The sequence below is a fragment of the Scyliorhinus torazame genome, chromosome 17 (genome assembly GCF_047496885.1).
Source record: "Scyliorhinus torazame isolate Kashiwa2021f chromosome 17, sScyTor2.1, whole genome shotgun sequence".
In the NCBI taxonomy this organism is placed as follows: Eukaryota; Metazoa; Chordata; class Chondrichthyes; order Carcharhiniformes; family Scyliorhinidae; genus Scyliorhinus; species Scyliorhinus torazame.
Genome location: NC_092723.1, coordinates 108,486,558 through 108,499,522, shown reverse-complemented (window position 1 = coordinate 108,499,522; position 12,965 = coordinate 108,486,558).

Sequence of the window (12,965 nt, the reverse complement as noted above, 5' to 3'; positions counted from 1 at the left end):
GAGGAGAGAGAGCCGGGACATTGAAAACAGCGCGGGAGGAGAGAGAGCCGGGAAATTGAAAACAGCGCGGGAGGAGAGAGAGCCGGGACATTGAAAACAGCGCGGAAGGAGAGAGAGCCGGGACATTGAAAACAGCGCGGGAGGAGAGAGAGCCGGGACATTGAAAACAGCGCGGGAGGAGAGAGAGCCGGGAAATTGAAAACAGCGCGGGAGGAGAGAGAGCCGGGACATTGAAAACAGCGCGGAAGGAGAGAGAGCCGGGACATTGAAAACAGCGCGGGAGGAGAGAGAGCCGTGGCATTGAAAACAGCGCGGGAGGAGAGAGAGCCGGGACATTGAAAACAGCGCGGGATGAGAGAGAGCTGGGACATTGAAAACAGTGCGAGAGGAGAGAGAGCGCGGGAGCTGCGAGTGGGAACGGAGATTTTAAAAGATCGCGGCCTAGTTTTGGGAGCCGTTCGGGGGAGGAGGAGCACTCTCTGTCAGGGAGAGAACCTGAGAACATCTAAGACACTCAGAAGGTAAGAAGGTAAGTAAGTGATTTTTACTCATTTTTACTTTTATACCTTTTTCAAATTGTGTGTGTGTGGGGGGGGGGGGGGGACTGAAGTGACATCACAGAAAAGCTGTGACCTGAGTGGCTGGTTGGGAATCTACATTAAATTTTTAAAAATTAAGCATTGATAACTAATTAAACATAATTACTTAATTATAATTTAGAGGGGTATCTAAGCCAGAGATCGGAGAGTACTATATTTAGCTTTCACATTTATATTAGAAATCTAGTGCTAGGAAACAGATAGTTAACAGTAACTTAAAGAAATTTTTTTGAAAAAAAAACTTTTAATTTTAACTTACTAATTAATTGACGCAATGTCAGTTAGAGGGGTGCAGTGCTCTGACTGTGAGATGTGGCAGGTCCGGGAGGCTTCCAGCGTCCCGGATGGCTTCATCTGCAGAAAGTGCACCCAACTGGAGCTCCTCACAGACCGCATGGTTCGGTTGGAGCAGCAATTGGATGCACTTAGGAGCATGCAGGTGGCGGAAAGCATCATAGATCGCAGTTATATAAATGTGGTCACACCCAAGGTGCAGGCAGAGAAATGGGTGACCACCGGAAAGGGCAGGCAGTCAGTGCAGGAATCCCCTGTGGTTGTCCCCCTCTCGAACAGGTATACCCCTTTGGATACTGTCGGGGGGGACAGCCTATCAGGGGAAAACAGCAGCAGCCAGAGCAGTGGCACCACGGCTGGCTCTGATGTTCAGAAGGGAGGGTCAAAGCGCAGAAGAGCAATAGTAATAGGGGACTCTATAGTCGGGGGCACAGATAGGCGCTTCTGTGGACGTGAAAGAGACTCCAGGATGGTATGTTGCCTCCCTGGTGCCAGGGTCCAGGATGTCTCCGAACGGGTAGAGGGCATCCTGAAGGGGGAGGGCAAACAGGCAGAGGTCGTTGTACATATTGGTATTAACGACATAGGCAGGAAGGAGCATGAGGTCCTGCAGCAGGAGTTCAGGGAGCTAGGCAGAAAATTAAAAGACAGGACCCCTAGGGTTGTAATCTCGGGATTACTCCCTGTGCCACGTGCCAGTGAGGCTAGAAATAGGAAGATAGAGCAGCTAAACACGTGGCTAAACAGCTGGTATAGGAGGGAGGGTTTCCGTTATCTGGACCACTGGGAGCTCTTCCGGGGCAGGTGTGACCTATATAAGAAGGACAGGTTGCATCTAAACTGGAGAGGCATAAATATCCTGGCCGCGAGGTTTGCTAGTGTCACACGGGAGGGTTTAAACTAGTATGGCAGGGGGGTGGGCATGGGAGCAATAGGTAGGAAGGTGAGAGCATTGAGGGAGAACTAGGGAATAGGGACAGTGGGGCTCTGAGGCAGAGCAGACAGGGAGAAGTTGCTGAACACAGCGGGTCTGGTGGCCTGAAGTGCATATATATTTTAATGCAAGAAGTATTACGGTTAAGGCAGATGAACTTAGAGCTTGGATTAGTACTTGGAACTATGATGTTGTTGCCATTACAGTGACCTGGTTGAGGGAAGGGCAGGATTGGCAGCTAAACGTTCCAGGATTTAGATGTTTCAGGTGGGATAGAGGGGGATGTAAAAGGGGTGGCGGAGTTGCGCTACTGGTTAGGGAGAATATCACAGCTGTACTGCGGGAGGACACCTCAGAGGGCAGTGAGGCTATATGGGTAGAGATCAGGAATAAGAAGGGTGCAGTCACAATGTTGGGGGTTTACTACAGGCCTCCTAACAGCCAGCGGGAGATAGAGGAGCAGATAGGTAGACAGATTTTGGAAAAGAGTAAAAACAACAGGGTTGTGGTGATGGGAGACTTCAACTTCCCCAATATTGACTGGGACTCACTTAGTGCCAGGGGCTTAGATGGGCGGAGTTTGTAAGGAGCATCCAGGAGGGCTTCTTAAAACAATATGTAGACAGTCCAACTAGAGAAGGGGCGGTACTGCACCTGGTATTGGGGAATGAGCCCGGCCAGGTGGTAGAAGTTTCAGTAGGGGAGCATTTCGGGAACAGTGACCACAATTCAGTAAGTTTCAAAGTGCTGGTGGACAAGGATAAGAGTAGTCCTCGGATGAATGTGCTAAATTGGGGGAAGGCTAATTATAACAATATTAGGCGGGAACTTAAGAACATAGATTGAGGGCGGATGTTTGAGGGCAAATCAACATCTGACATGTGGGAGGCTTTCAAGTGTCAGTTGAAAGGAATTCAGGACCGGCATGTTCCTGTGAGGAAGAAGGATAAATACGGCAATTTTCGGGAACCTTGGATAACGAGAGATATTGTAGGCCTCGTCAAAAAGAAAAAGGAGGCATTTGTCAGGCCTAAAAGGCTGGGAACAGACGAAGCCTGTGTGGAATATAAGGAAAGTAGGAAGGAATTTAAGCAAGGAGTCAGGAGGGCTAGAAGGGGTCACGAAAAGTCATTGGCAAATAGGAAAATCCCAAGGCTTTTTACACATACATAAAAAGCAAGAGGGTAGCCAGGGAAAGGGTTGGCCCACTGAAGGATAGGCAAGGGAATCTATGTGTGGAGCCAGAGGAAATGGGCGAGGTACTAAATGAATACTTTGCATCAGTATTCACCAAAGAGAAGAAATTGGTAGATGTTGAGCCTGGAGAAGGGTGTGTAGATAGCCTGGGTCACATTGACATCCAAAAAGACGAGGTGTTGGGTGTCTTAAAAAATATTAAGGTAGATAAGTCCCCAGGGCCTGATGGGATCTACCCCAGAATACTGAAGGAGGCTGGAGAGGAAATTGCTGAGGCCTTGACAGAAATCTTTGGATCCTCACTGTCTTCAGGTGACGTCCCGGAGGACTGGAGAATAGCCAATGTTGTTCCTATGTTTAAGAAGGGTAGCAAGGATAATCCAGGTAACTACAGGCTGGTGAACCTTACTTCAGTGGTAGGGAAATGGACGTATTAGTGAGAGGCAGCATGGTTTTGTGAAGGGGAGGTCGTGTCTCACTAACTTGACATTTAGCTTGAGATTACTTCCCTGTAATCTCACCTAACATTGGGACACTAAGGGGCAATTTATCATGGTCAATCCACCTAACCTGCACATCTTTGGATTGTGGGAGGAAACTGGAGCACCCGGAGGAAACCCACGCACACACGGGGAGAATGTGTAAACTCCACACAGTCATCTGTGGTTGGAATCGAACCTGGGTCCCTTTAAGGCAGCAGTAAAAACCACTGTGCCACCGTGCAGCCCTATGTTTTGGGAAGACAAATGATTAGGATTTATTAACAACAATCTTTTAAGGCAATTAATACTTTTTTTTCGGGATTTTGGGAGGCATGGTAGCGCAATGGTTAGCACTGTTGCTTCACAGCTCCAGGGTCCCAGGTTCAATTCCCGGTTTGGGTCACTGTCTGAGCGCAGTCTGCACGTTCTCCCTGTGTTTGCGTGGGTTTCCTCCGGATACTCCAGCTTTCTCCCACAGTCCAAAGATGTGCACATTAGGTGGATTGGCCATGCTAAATTGCCCTCAGTGTCTGAAAAGGTTAGGTGGAGTTACAAAGATAGGGTGGAGGCGTGGGCTTAAGTAGGGTGCTCTTTCCAAGGGCTGGTGCAGACTCAATGGGCCAAATGGCCTCCTTCTGCACTGTAAATTCTATGATTCTACGAATAGAGTGTAATATAGTATACTAAAGCAATTTTCATGAAGATGTCAGCTAAAAGCTGATGTGGTACCATCTGCAGCAGTCAGCATAAGGGTCAAGCAACATGTTCTAGTTTAACGACATTTCAGTGACCTTAACAGTTGTTTTTAAGACACAATCTACAGCAATCAGCATGAAGGTTAGCAAACACGTTTTTCTAACTCGACCTAAGGACCAGACACATCAGGTCTGGCACCAAGTAGGGAGGTTAGGGAGGGATCCATAGAAAAATGAAGGGTAGATAACACTCACTTTGTTAGTGTGTACATATGTAACTTGTTCAATGTAAAATTTAAAACAGACATGATCCAATGTAAACAATATTCTTGCCTATGTAATCACACTCTGTATAAATGTTACCTAATTTTTTATGTTGGCAGAGTCAACTCCGGAGGATATCTCTGAAGCTGTGCTCTCCCAATACGTTGGTCAATAAGCGGTCGTTCTGTGCCTGAGACTCCTCCGGTTATTTCATGGAAAAAGGAAAAACACCACAACAGGGCCTAAGTAAAGGCCCATTAGTGACTAAAAAGATAACTTGGGTATGGCAGTGGAATATGTGGGCTTGTTTCTCAACAAATACTTTGCACCTGCCTTCACAAAAGCAGGAGATGATGCTGACGTTGTAGTTAAAGAGGTGGAGGGTGAAATATTTGGTAAACATAGTGAGAGAGGAAATATAAAGGGTTGTCAAGTTTTTGAAAGTGGATGAATGACCAGATGAAGTGTTTTCCACACTGTGACGAGAAGCAAAAGAGGAAATAGCAGAGACTCTGGTCATGATTTCCCAATCCTCTCTGGCAAGAGCCATGGTGCCGCTAATATTCTCCCAGTGGATATAGGGGAAAGTTTGAGTAATTCCAGACCAGCCAGACTAACCTCAGTGGTAGGTTAATTATTGGAAAAGGTTTTGAGGGGAAGTATAAATCGTTGTTTAGAAGGGCACAAATTAATCAAGGACTTTCAACATGGATTTGTTCAGGAAAGGTCATGTCCAACTAACTTGCCTGAATCACAGAACCGTTGCAGTGCAGAAGCAGGCCATTCTGCACCGACTCTCCGAATGAGCAATTCACTTGGTGCCATTCTCCCACCTTCTCTCCACAACCCTGCAATTTTCCCTTTTCAGGTAACAGCCTAACTTCCTTTTGAATGCTTCAGTTGAATCTCCCTCCACCACTGCAGTTCATTCCAAACCCAAACCACTCACTGCCTGAAAAAAGTTTTTTTTCTCATATCATTTTTGCTTCTTTTGCAAATTATTTTAAATCTCTGCACGCTCATACTCAATCATTTTACGATAGGGAACTGTTTCTCTCTATCCGCTCTGTCTCGACTCCTCAATATTTTGCATACCTCTACTAAAACTCTTCTCAGCTTCTTTTCTCTAAGGAAAACGGTCCATATGACTCTAATCTATCTTCAAAGCTGAAGTTCCTCATCCGTGGAACCATTCTCATGAATTCATTCTATATTGTCTCCAGTGCCTTCACATCCTCCTGACGTGTGACTCCCAGACCTGGAAGCAGTGTCGGTCGTTGAATCACGTGAGAGACCTCTGACAAGGTTTGCAATGCTCGAAACATCTCACGAGATTTAATGGAGTCTTGCGAGATGTCGCAATCTGGATTTTGCCCTCAGAGTGTGATCCAGATCAGCATATTTAAATTACCCATTGGGGCTCATTTAAATATGCATTTGCGGGATTCTCTCTGCGCCCAGGACCTAATGGCCGCTCCTGGAAGACCTCGCCAGTGTGCCATTTTGTTTTGCTTTCCACAAACGTGGGTCAGTCATAATGGCACCTTGGGGGTCCCCCAGACCATTGGAGATTCCCGGGTGGTCGGGGACAAGACATGGTGGAACCCGAGCACCTTGGCACTACCAACCTGGCACTGCCTGGGTGCCAGGTTGGCACTGCCAGGGATCGGGCCTGGGGGGCTTTACCAGGGGGATGGGGCATGAGGAGCCTCCCCGAGGCATGGGGGGGGGGGTTGCAGATAGGGGGGGGGCGAAAACGGAGGTGCCTGAAGGGGCGGGGTGGGGGAAGATCAGGGCAGCCAGACAAAATGGTACTCCGATCTGCGAGGATCCTTTCCCGCTGGGCTCGCCAGCAGGAAAAGATTCTAAGTGCGACCTCGGCGGACAAAACCCCCCCAAGGCCAATAAAAACAGCAAAGTGCCATTGAATAGCAGGGTATTTCTCGGCGTTGCAGCTGAAGAGAAACATCCCGCTATATGCAGGGTTTATTCCGGTTAAATTGCACCCAATACTTCAGCTGAGGTCACACTGGTGGATTATACAAGTTCAATATAACCTCCCTGCTCTCATACTCTGTGACCCTATTAATAAAGCCGAGGCTACTGTATGCTTTGTTAACTGGGCTGTCAACCTGTCCTACCAGCCTCAATGATTTATGCTCACATACACCAGGTCACCCTGCTCCTGCACTCCCTTCAGCATTTTACCCTCTATTTTCTATTGTATCTTCATGTTCTTCCTAGCAAAATCAATCACTTCACATCTCTCTGCATTAAACTGCACCTGCTACCTGTCCAATCATTCCATCTATATCCTTAGAAATTCCACATTATCCTCCTCATAGTTCACAATACTTGCAAGTTTCGTATAGTCTGCAAATTTTGAAATTGTGCGTTGTATACCAACCTCAAGGTACATTAACACATATCAGGAAAAGCAATTTTTTGAGGAGATAACAAGGAGGGTTAATGGGTTTAGCACATTCAATGTAGCCTAAATGGATTTTAGCTTGACACGGCACCACATGTCATCCTAGCCAGAAAAGTAAGAGCCATAGAATTCAAGGGCAAGAGGCAAGTTGGATCCCAAATTGGCTCAGTGGCAGGATTCATTATGGCTGGAAGGAAGAGTGATAGGCAACAGGTAATTTGTGGCTGAAAAGCTGTTAATTCAGCTCAGTTCTGGGTCCCTTGATTTGTGAAGGGCATATATAGACTTAAAAGTAGTGAGTATGATTAACATGTTTGCAGATAATACAAAAATTGATTGTGTGGTTGACAATAAGGAAGATAGCTGTGGACAGTATGGAGCTATCAATGGGCAGTCCAGGTGGGTGGAACAGTGGCAAATGGAAATTAATCCAGGGAAGTGTGATGTCAGGCACTTGGGGAGAACAAACAAAACAAGAGAACGCACAATAAATGAGAGGATACCGAGAAGCGCAGAGGGGCCTGTAGGTATCAGGAAGGGTGGGTGAGCTAGTTAAGAAAGCATAGGGGATACGTTCCTTTATTAGCTAAGGCATTGACTGTAAGATCAAGAGCTGTATTAAACATGAGTTAGGCCACAGTTATTATACTGCATTCAGGAAGGCCGTGATTCCACTCGTGGGCACTGAGGACATGTACAGGGATGTTGCCAAGAATTTTAGCTGTGAGAAAAGATTTTTTAAAATTTGTTCATGGCATTAATGGGTGTCATTGGCTGGGCCTGCATTTATTGCCCATCCATAATTGCCCTTTCAGAGGATATCTCTGGTCATTTCAGAGTGTATTTGAGAGTCAACCACATTTCTGTGGATCTGGAATCACATGTATGCCAGACTTGGTAAGGACTGGAGTCACATGTGAGCCACACCTGGTAAGGACGGCAGATTTTCTTCCCCAAAGGACATTAATGAATCAGATGAGTCCTGACAACAATCGACAATGGTTTCATGGTCAGCATTGTACTTTTAATTCTAGACTTATATTGAATTCAAAGAACAAAAGAACAAAGAACAAAGAAATGTACAGCACAGGAACAGGCCCTTCGGCCCTCCAAGCCCGTGCCGACCATACTGCCCGACTAAACTACAATCTTCTACACTTCCTGGGTCCGTATCCTTCTATTCCCATCCTATTCATATATTTGTCAAGATGCCCCTTAAATGTCCCTATCGTCCCTGCCTCCACTACCTCCTCCGGTAGTGAGTTCCAGGCACCCACTACCCTCTGCGTAAAAAACTTGCCTCGTACATCTACTCTAAACTTTGCCCCTCTCACCTTAAACCTATGCCCCCGAGTAATTGACCCCTCTACCCTGGGGAAAAGCCTCTGACTATCCACTCTGTCTATGCCCCTCATAATTTTGTATACCTCTATCAGGTCGCCCCTCAACCTCCTTCGTTCCAGTGAGAACAAACCGAGTTTATTCAATCGCTCCTCATAGCTTATGCCCTCCATACCAGGCAACATTCTGGTAAATCTCTTCTGCACCCTCTCTAAAGCCTCCACATCCTTCTGGTAGTGTGGCGACCAGAATTGAACACTATACTCCAAGTGTGGCCTAACTAAGGTTCTATACAGCTGCAACATGACTTGCCAATTCTTATACTCAATGCCCCGGCCAATGAAGGCAAGCATGCCGTATGCCTTCTTGACTACCTTCTCCACCTGTGTAGCCCCTTTCAGTGATCTGTGGACCTGTACTCCTAGATCTCTTTGACTTTCAATACTCTTGAGGGTTCTACCATTCACTGTATATTCCCTACCTGCATTAGCCCTTCCAAAATGCATTACCTCACATTTGTCCAGGTTAAACTCCATCTGCCATCTCTCCGCCCAAGTCTCCAGACAATCTAAATCCTGCTGTATCCTCAGACAGTCCTCATCGCTATCCGCAATTCCACCAACCTTTGTGTCGTCTGCAAACTTACTAATCAGACCAGTTACATTTTCCTCCAAATCATTTATATATACTACAAAGAGCAAAGGTCCCAGCACTGATCCCTGTGGAACACCACTGGTCACAGCCCTCCAATTAGAAAAGCATCCCTCCATTGCTACCCTCTGCCTTCTATGGCCTAGCCAGTTCTGTATCCACCTTGCCAGTTCACCCCTGATCCCGTGTGACTTCACCTTTTGTACTAGTCTACCATGAGGGACCTTGTCAAAGGCCTTACTGAAGTCCATATAGACAACATCTACTGCCCTACCTGCATCAATCATCTTAGTGACCTCCTCGAAAAACTCTATCAAGTTAGTGAGACACGACCTCCCCTTCACAAAACCGTGCTGCCTCTCACTAATACGTCCATTTGCTTCCAAATGGGAGTAGATCCTGTCTCGAAGAATTCTCTCCAGTAATTTCCCTACCACTGAAGTAAGGCTCACCGGCCTGTAGTTCCCGGGATTATCCTTGCTACCCTTCTTAAACAGAGGAACAACATTGGCTATTCTCCAGTCCTCCGGGACATCCCCTGAAGACAGCGAGGATCCCAAGATTTCTGTCAAGGCCTCAGCAATTTCCTCTCCAGCCTCCTTCAGTATTCTGGGGTAGATCCCATCCGGCCCTGGGGACTTATCTACCTTAATATTTTTTAAGACACCCAACACCTCGTCTTTTTGGATCACAATGTGACCCAGGCTATCTACACCCCCTTCTCCAGACTCAACATCTACCAATTCCTTCTCTTTGGTGAATACTGATGCAAAGTATTCATTTAGTACCTCGCCCATTTCCTCTGGCTCCACACATAGATTCCCTTGCCTATCCTTCAGTGGGCCAACCCTTTCCCTGTCTACCCTCTTGCTTTTTATGTAAGTGTAAAAAGCCTTGGGATTTTCCTTAACCCTATTTGCCAATGACTTTTCATGACCCCTTCTAGCCCTCCTGACTCCTTGCTTAAGTTCCTTCCTACTTTCCTTATATGCCACACAGGCTTCGTCTGTTCTCAGCCTTTTAGCCCTGACAAATGCCTCCTTTTTCTTTTTGACGAGGCCTACAATATCACTCGTCATCCAAGGTTCCCGAAAATTGCCGTATTTATCTTTCTTCCTCACAGGAACATGCCTGTCCTGTATTCCTTTCAACTGACACTTGAAAGCCTCCCACATGTCAGATGTTGATTTGCCCTCAAACATCCGCCCCCAATCTATGTTCTTCAGTTCCCGCCTAATATTGTTATAATTAGCCTTCCCCCAATTTAGCACATTCATCCTCGGACCACTCTTATCCTTGTCCACCAGTACTTTAAAACTTACTGAATTGTGGTCACTGTTACCGAAATGCTCCCCTACTGAAACATCTACCACCTGGCCGGGCTCATTCCCCAATACCAGGTCCAGTACCGCCCCTTCCCTAGTTGGACTGTTTACATATTGTTTTAAGAAGCCCTCCTGGATGCTCCTTACAAACTCTGCCCCGTCTAAGCCCCTGGCACTAAGTGAGTCCCAGTCAATATTGGGGAAGTTGAAGTCTCCCATCACCACAACCCTGTTGTTTTTACTCTTTTCCAAAATCTGTCTACCTATCTGCTCCTCTATCTCCCGCTGGCTGTTGGGAGGCCTGTAGTATACCCCCAACATTGTGACTGCACCCTTCTTATTCCTGATCTCTACCCATATAGCCTCACTGCCCTCTGAGGTGTCCTCTCGCTGTATAGCTGTGATACTCTCCTGAACAAGTAGCGCAACTCCGCCTCCCCTTTTACATCCCCCTCTATCCCGCCTGAAACATCTAAATCCTGGAACGTTTAGCTGCCAATCCTGCCCTTCCCTCAACCAGGTCTCTGTAATGGCAACAACATCATAGTTCCAAGTAGTAATCCAAGCTCTAAGTTCATCTGCCTTACCCGTAATGCTCCTTGCATTAAAACATATGCACTTCAGGCCACCAGACCCGCTGTGTTCAGCAACTTCTCCCCGTCTGCTCTGCCTCAGAGCCACACTGTCCCTATTCCCTAGTTCTCCCTCAATGCTCTCACCTTCTGACCTATTGCTCCCGTGCCCACCCCCCTGCCATACTAGTTTAAACCCTCCCGTGTGACACTAGCAAATCTCGCGGCCAGGATATTTATGCCTCTCCGGTTTAGATGCAACCCGTCCATCTTATACAGGTCACACCTGCCCCGGAAGAGCTCCCAGTGGTCCAGATAACAGAAACCCTCCCTCCTACACCAGCTGTTTAGCCACGTGTTTGTCTGCTCTATCTTCCTATTTCTAGCCTCACTGGCACGTGGCACAGGGAGTAATCCCGAGATTACAACCCTCGAGGTCCTGTCTTTTAACTTTCTGCCTAGCTCCCTGAACTCCTGCTGCAGGACCTCATGCCCCTTCCTGCCTATGTCGTTAATACCAATATGTACAACGACCTCTGCCTGTTTGCCCTCCCCCTTCAGGATTCCCTCTACCCGTTCGGAGACATCCTGGACCCTGGCACCAGGGAGGCAACATACCATCCTGGAGTCTCTTTCACGTCCACAAAAGCGCCTATCTGTGCCCCTGACTATAGAGTCCCCTATAACTATTACTCTTCTGCGCTTTGACCCTCCCTTCTGAACATCAGAGCCAGCCGTGGTGCCACTGCTCTGGCTGCTGCTGTTTTCCCCTGATAGGCTATCCCCCCCGACAGTATCCAAAGGGGTATATCTGTTCGAGAGGGGGACAACCACAGGGGATTCCTGCACTGACTGCCTGCCCTTTCTGGTGGTCACCCATTTCTCTGCCTGCACCTTGGGTGTGACCACACTTACATAACTGCGATCTATGACGCTTTCCGCCACCTGCATGCTCCTAAGTGCATCCAATTGCTGCTCCAACCGAACCATGCGGTCTGTGAGGAGCTGCAGTTGGGTGCACTTTCTGCAGATGAAGCCATCCGGGACGCTGGAAGCCTCCCGGACCTGCCACATCTCACAGTCAGAGCACAGCACCCCTCTAACTGACATTGCGTCAATTAATTAAAATTAAAATTTGTCTTTTTTTTTTTAAATACTTTTTTTTTTTAAATTACAAAGTTACTGTCAACTATCTGTTTCCTAGCACTAGATTTCTAATAGAAATGCGATAGCTAACTATAATATTCTCCGATCTCTGGCTTAGATATCCTCTAAATTATAATTAAGTTATTATGTTTAATTAGTTCCCAAATACTCAAAAAAATTTAGGTTAGAATCCCAACCAGCCACTCAGGTCACAGCTTTTCTGTGATGTCACTTCAGTTTCCCCCCGACACACACAATTTGAAAAAAAGGTATAAAAGTAAAAATCACTTGCTTACCTTCTGAGATGTTCTCAGGTTCTCTCGCTGACAGAGACTGCTCCTCCACCTCCAATCCTTGACCTGCACAATGCTAATAATATAATAATATAATATGGCACTTACCTTACACCAATGGGTCTTATTATTAGGTTAGAGGAGGAGGGTGGGTGGGAGACACTGCACGTGTAGTGTCTCGGGTTTCCTCTCCACCAGAATTTATTGGTTGGGGGGGGGGGGGGGGGAACTTGCCAGAGGTCGAACTTCCGGTTCCCGCCGAAATCCAAAGGGCTGCTCCTGTAAAGGTAAGTGGTTTTAAACTCACTACTCACCTCCAAGAAGGCCCCTGCGCACCGCTGCCGCCGAAATTCAAATTTCATCATCTGCCATGGTGGGATTTTTAATTAATTTATTTGTTCATGGGATTCGGGCATCTCTGGCTGGGCCAGCATTTATTGCCGGTCCCTAATTGCTGCAAACTGAGGGCAGTTAAGAGTCAACCATATTGCTGTGGGTCTGGGGTTATATATAGGCCAGATCAGGCAAGAATGGCAGATTTCCTTCCCTTTAAAAACATTTTTTTTAAATTAAAGGGTTTCATAAAATATCAATAACAAAATGAGAAAGAAAAAAGAACCCAACAAGGTTAAGTACAAAACACAATCTAAAAAAGCAGCCCCCCAAACCCCTCCCCCCCCGTACATAAATAATAAATTAACATTAACACCCTGACTTAACACAACAGGTGTATACACCCCC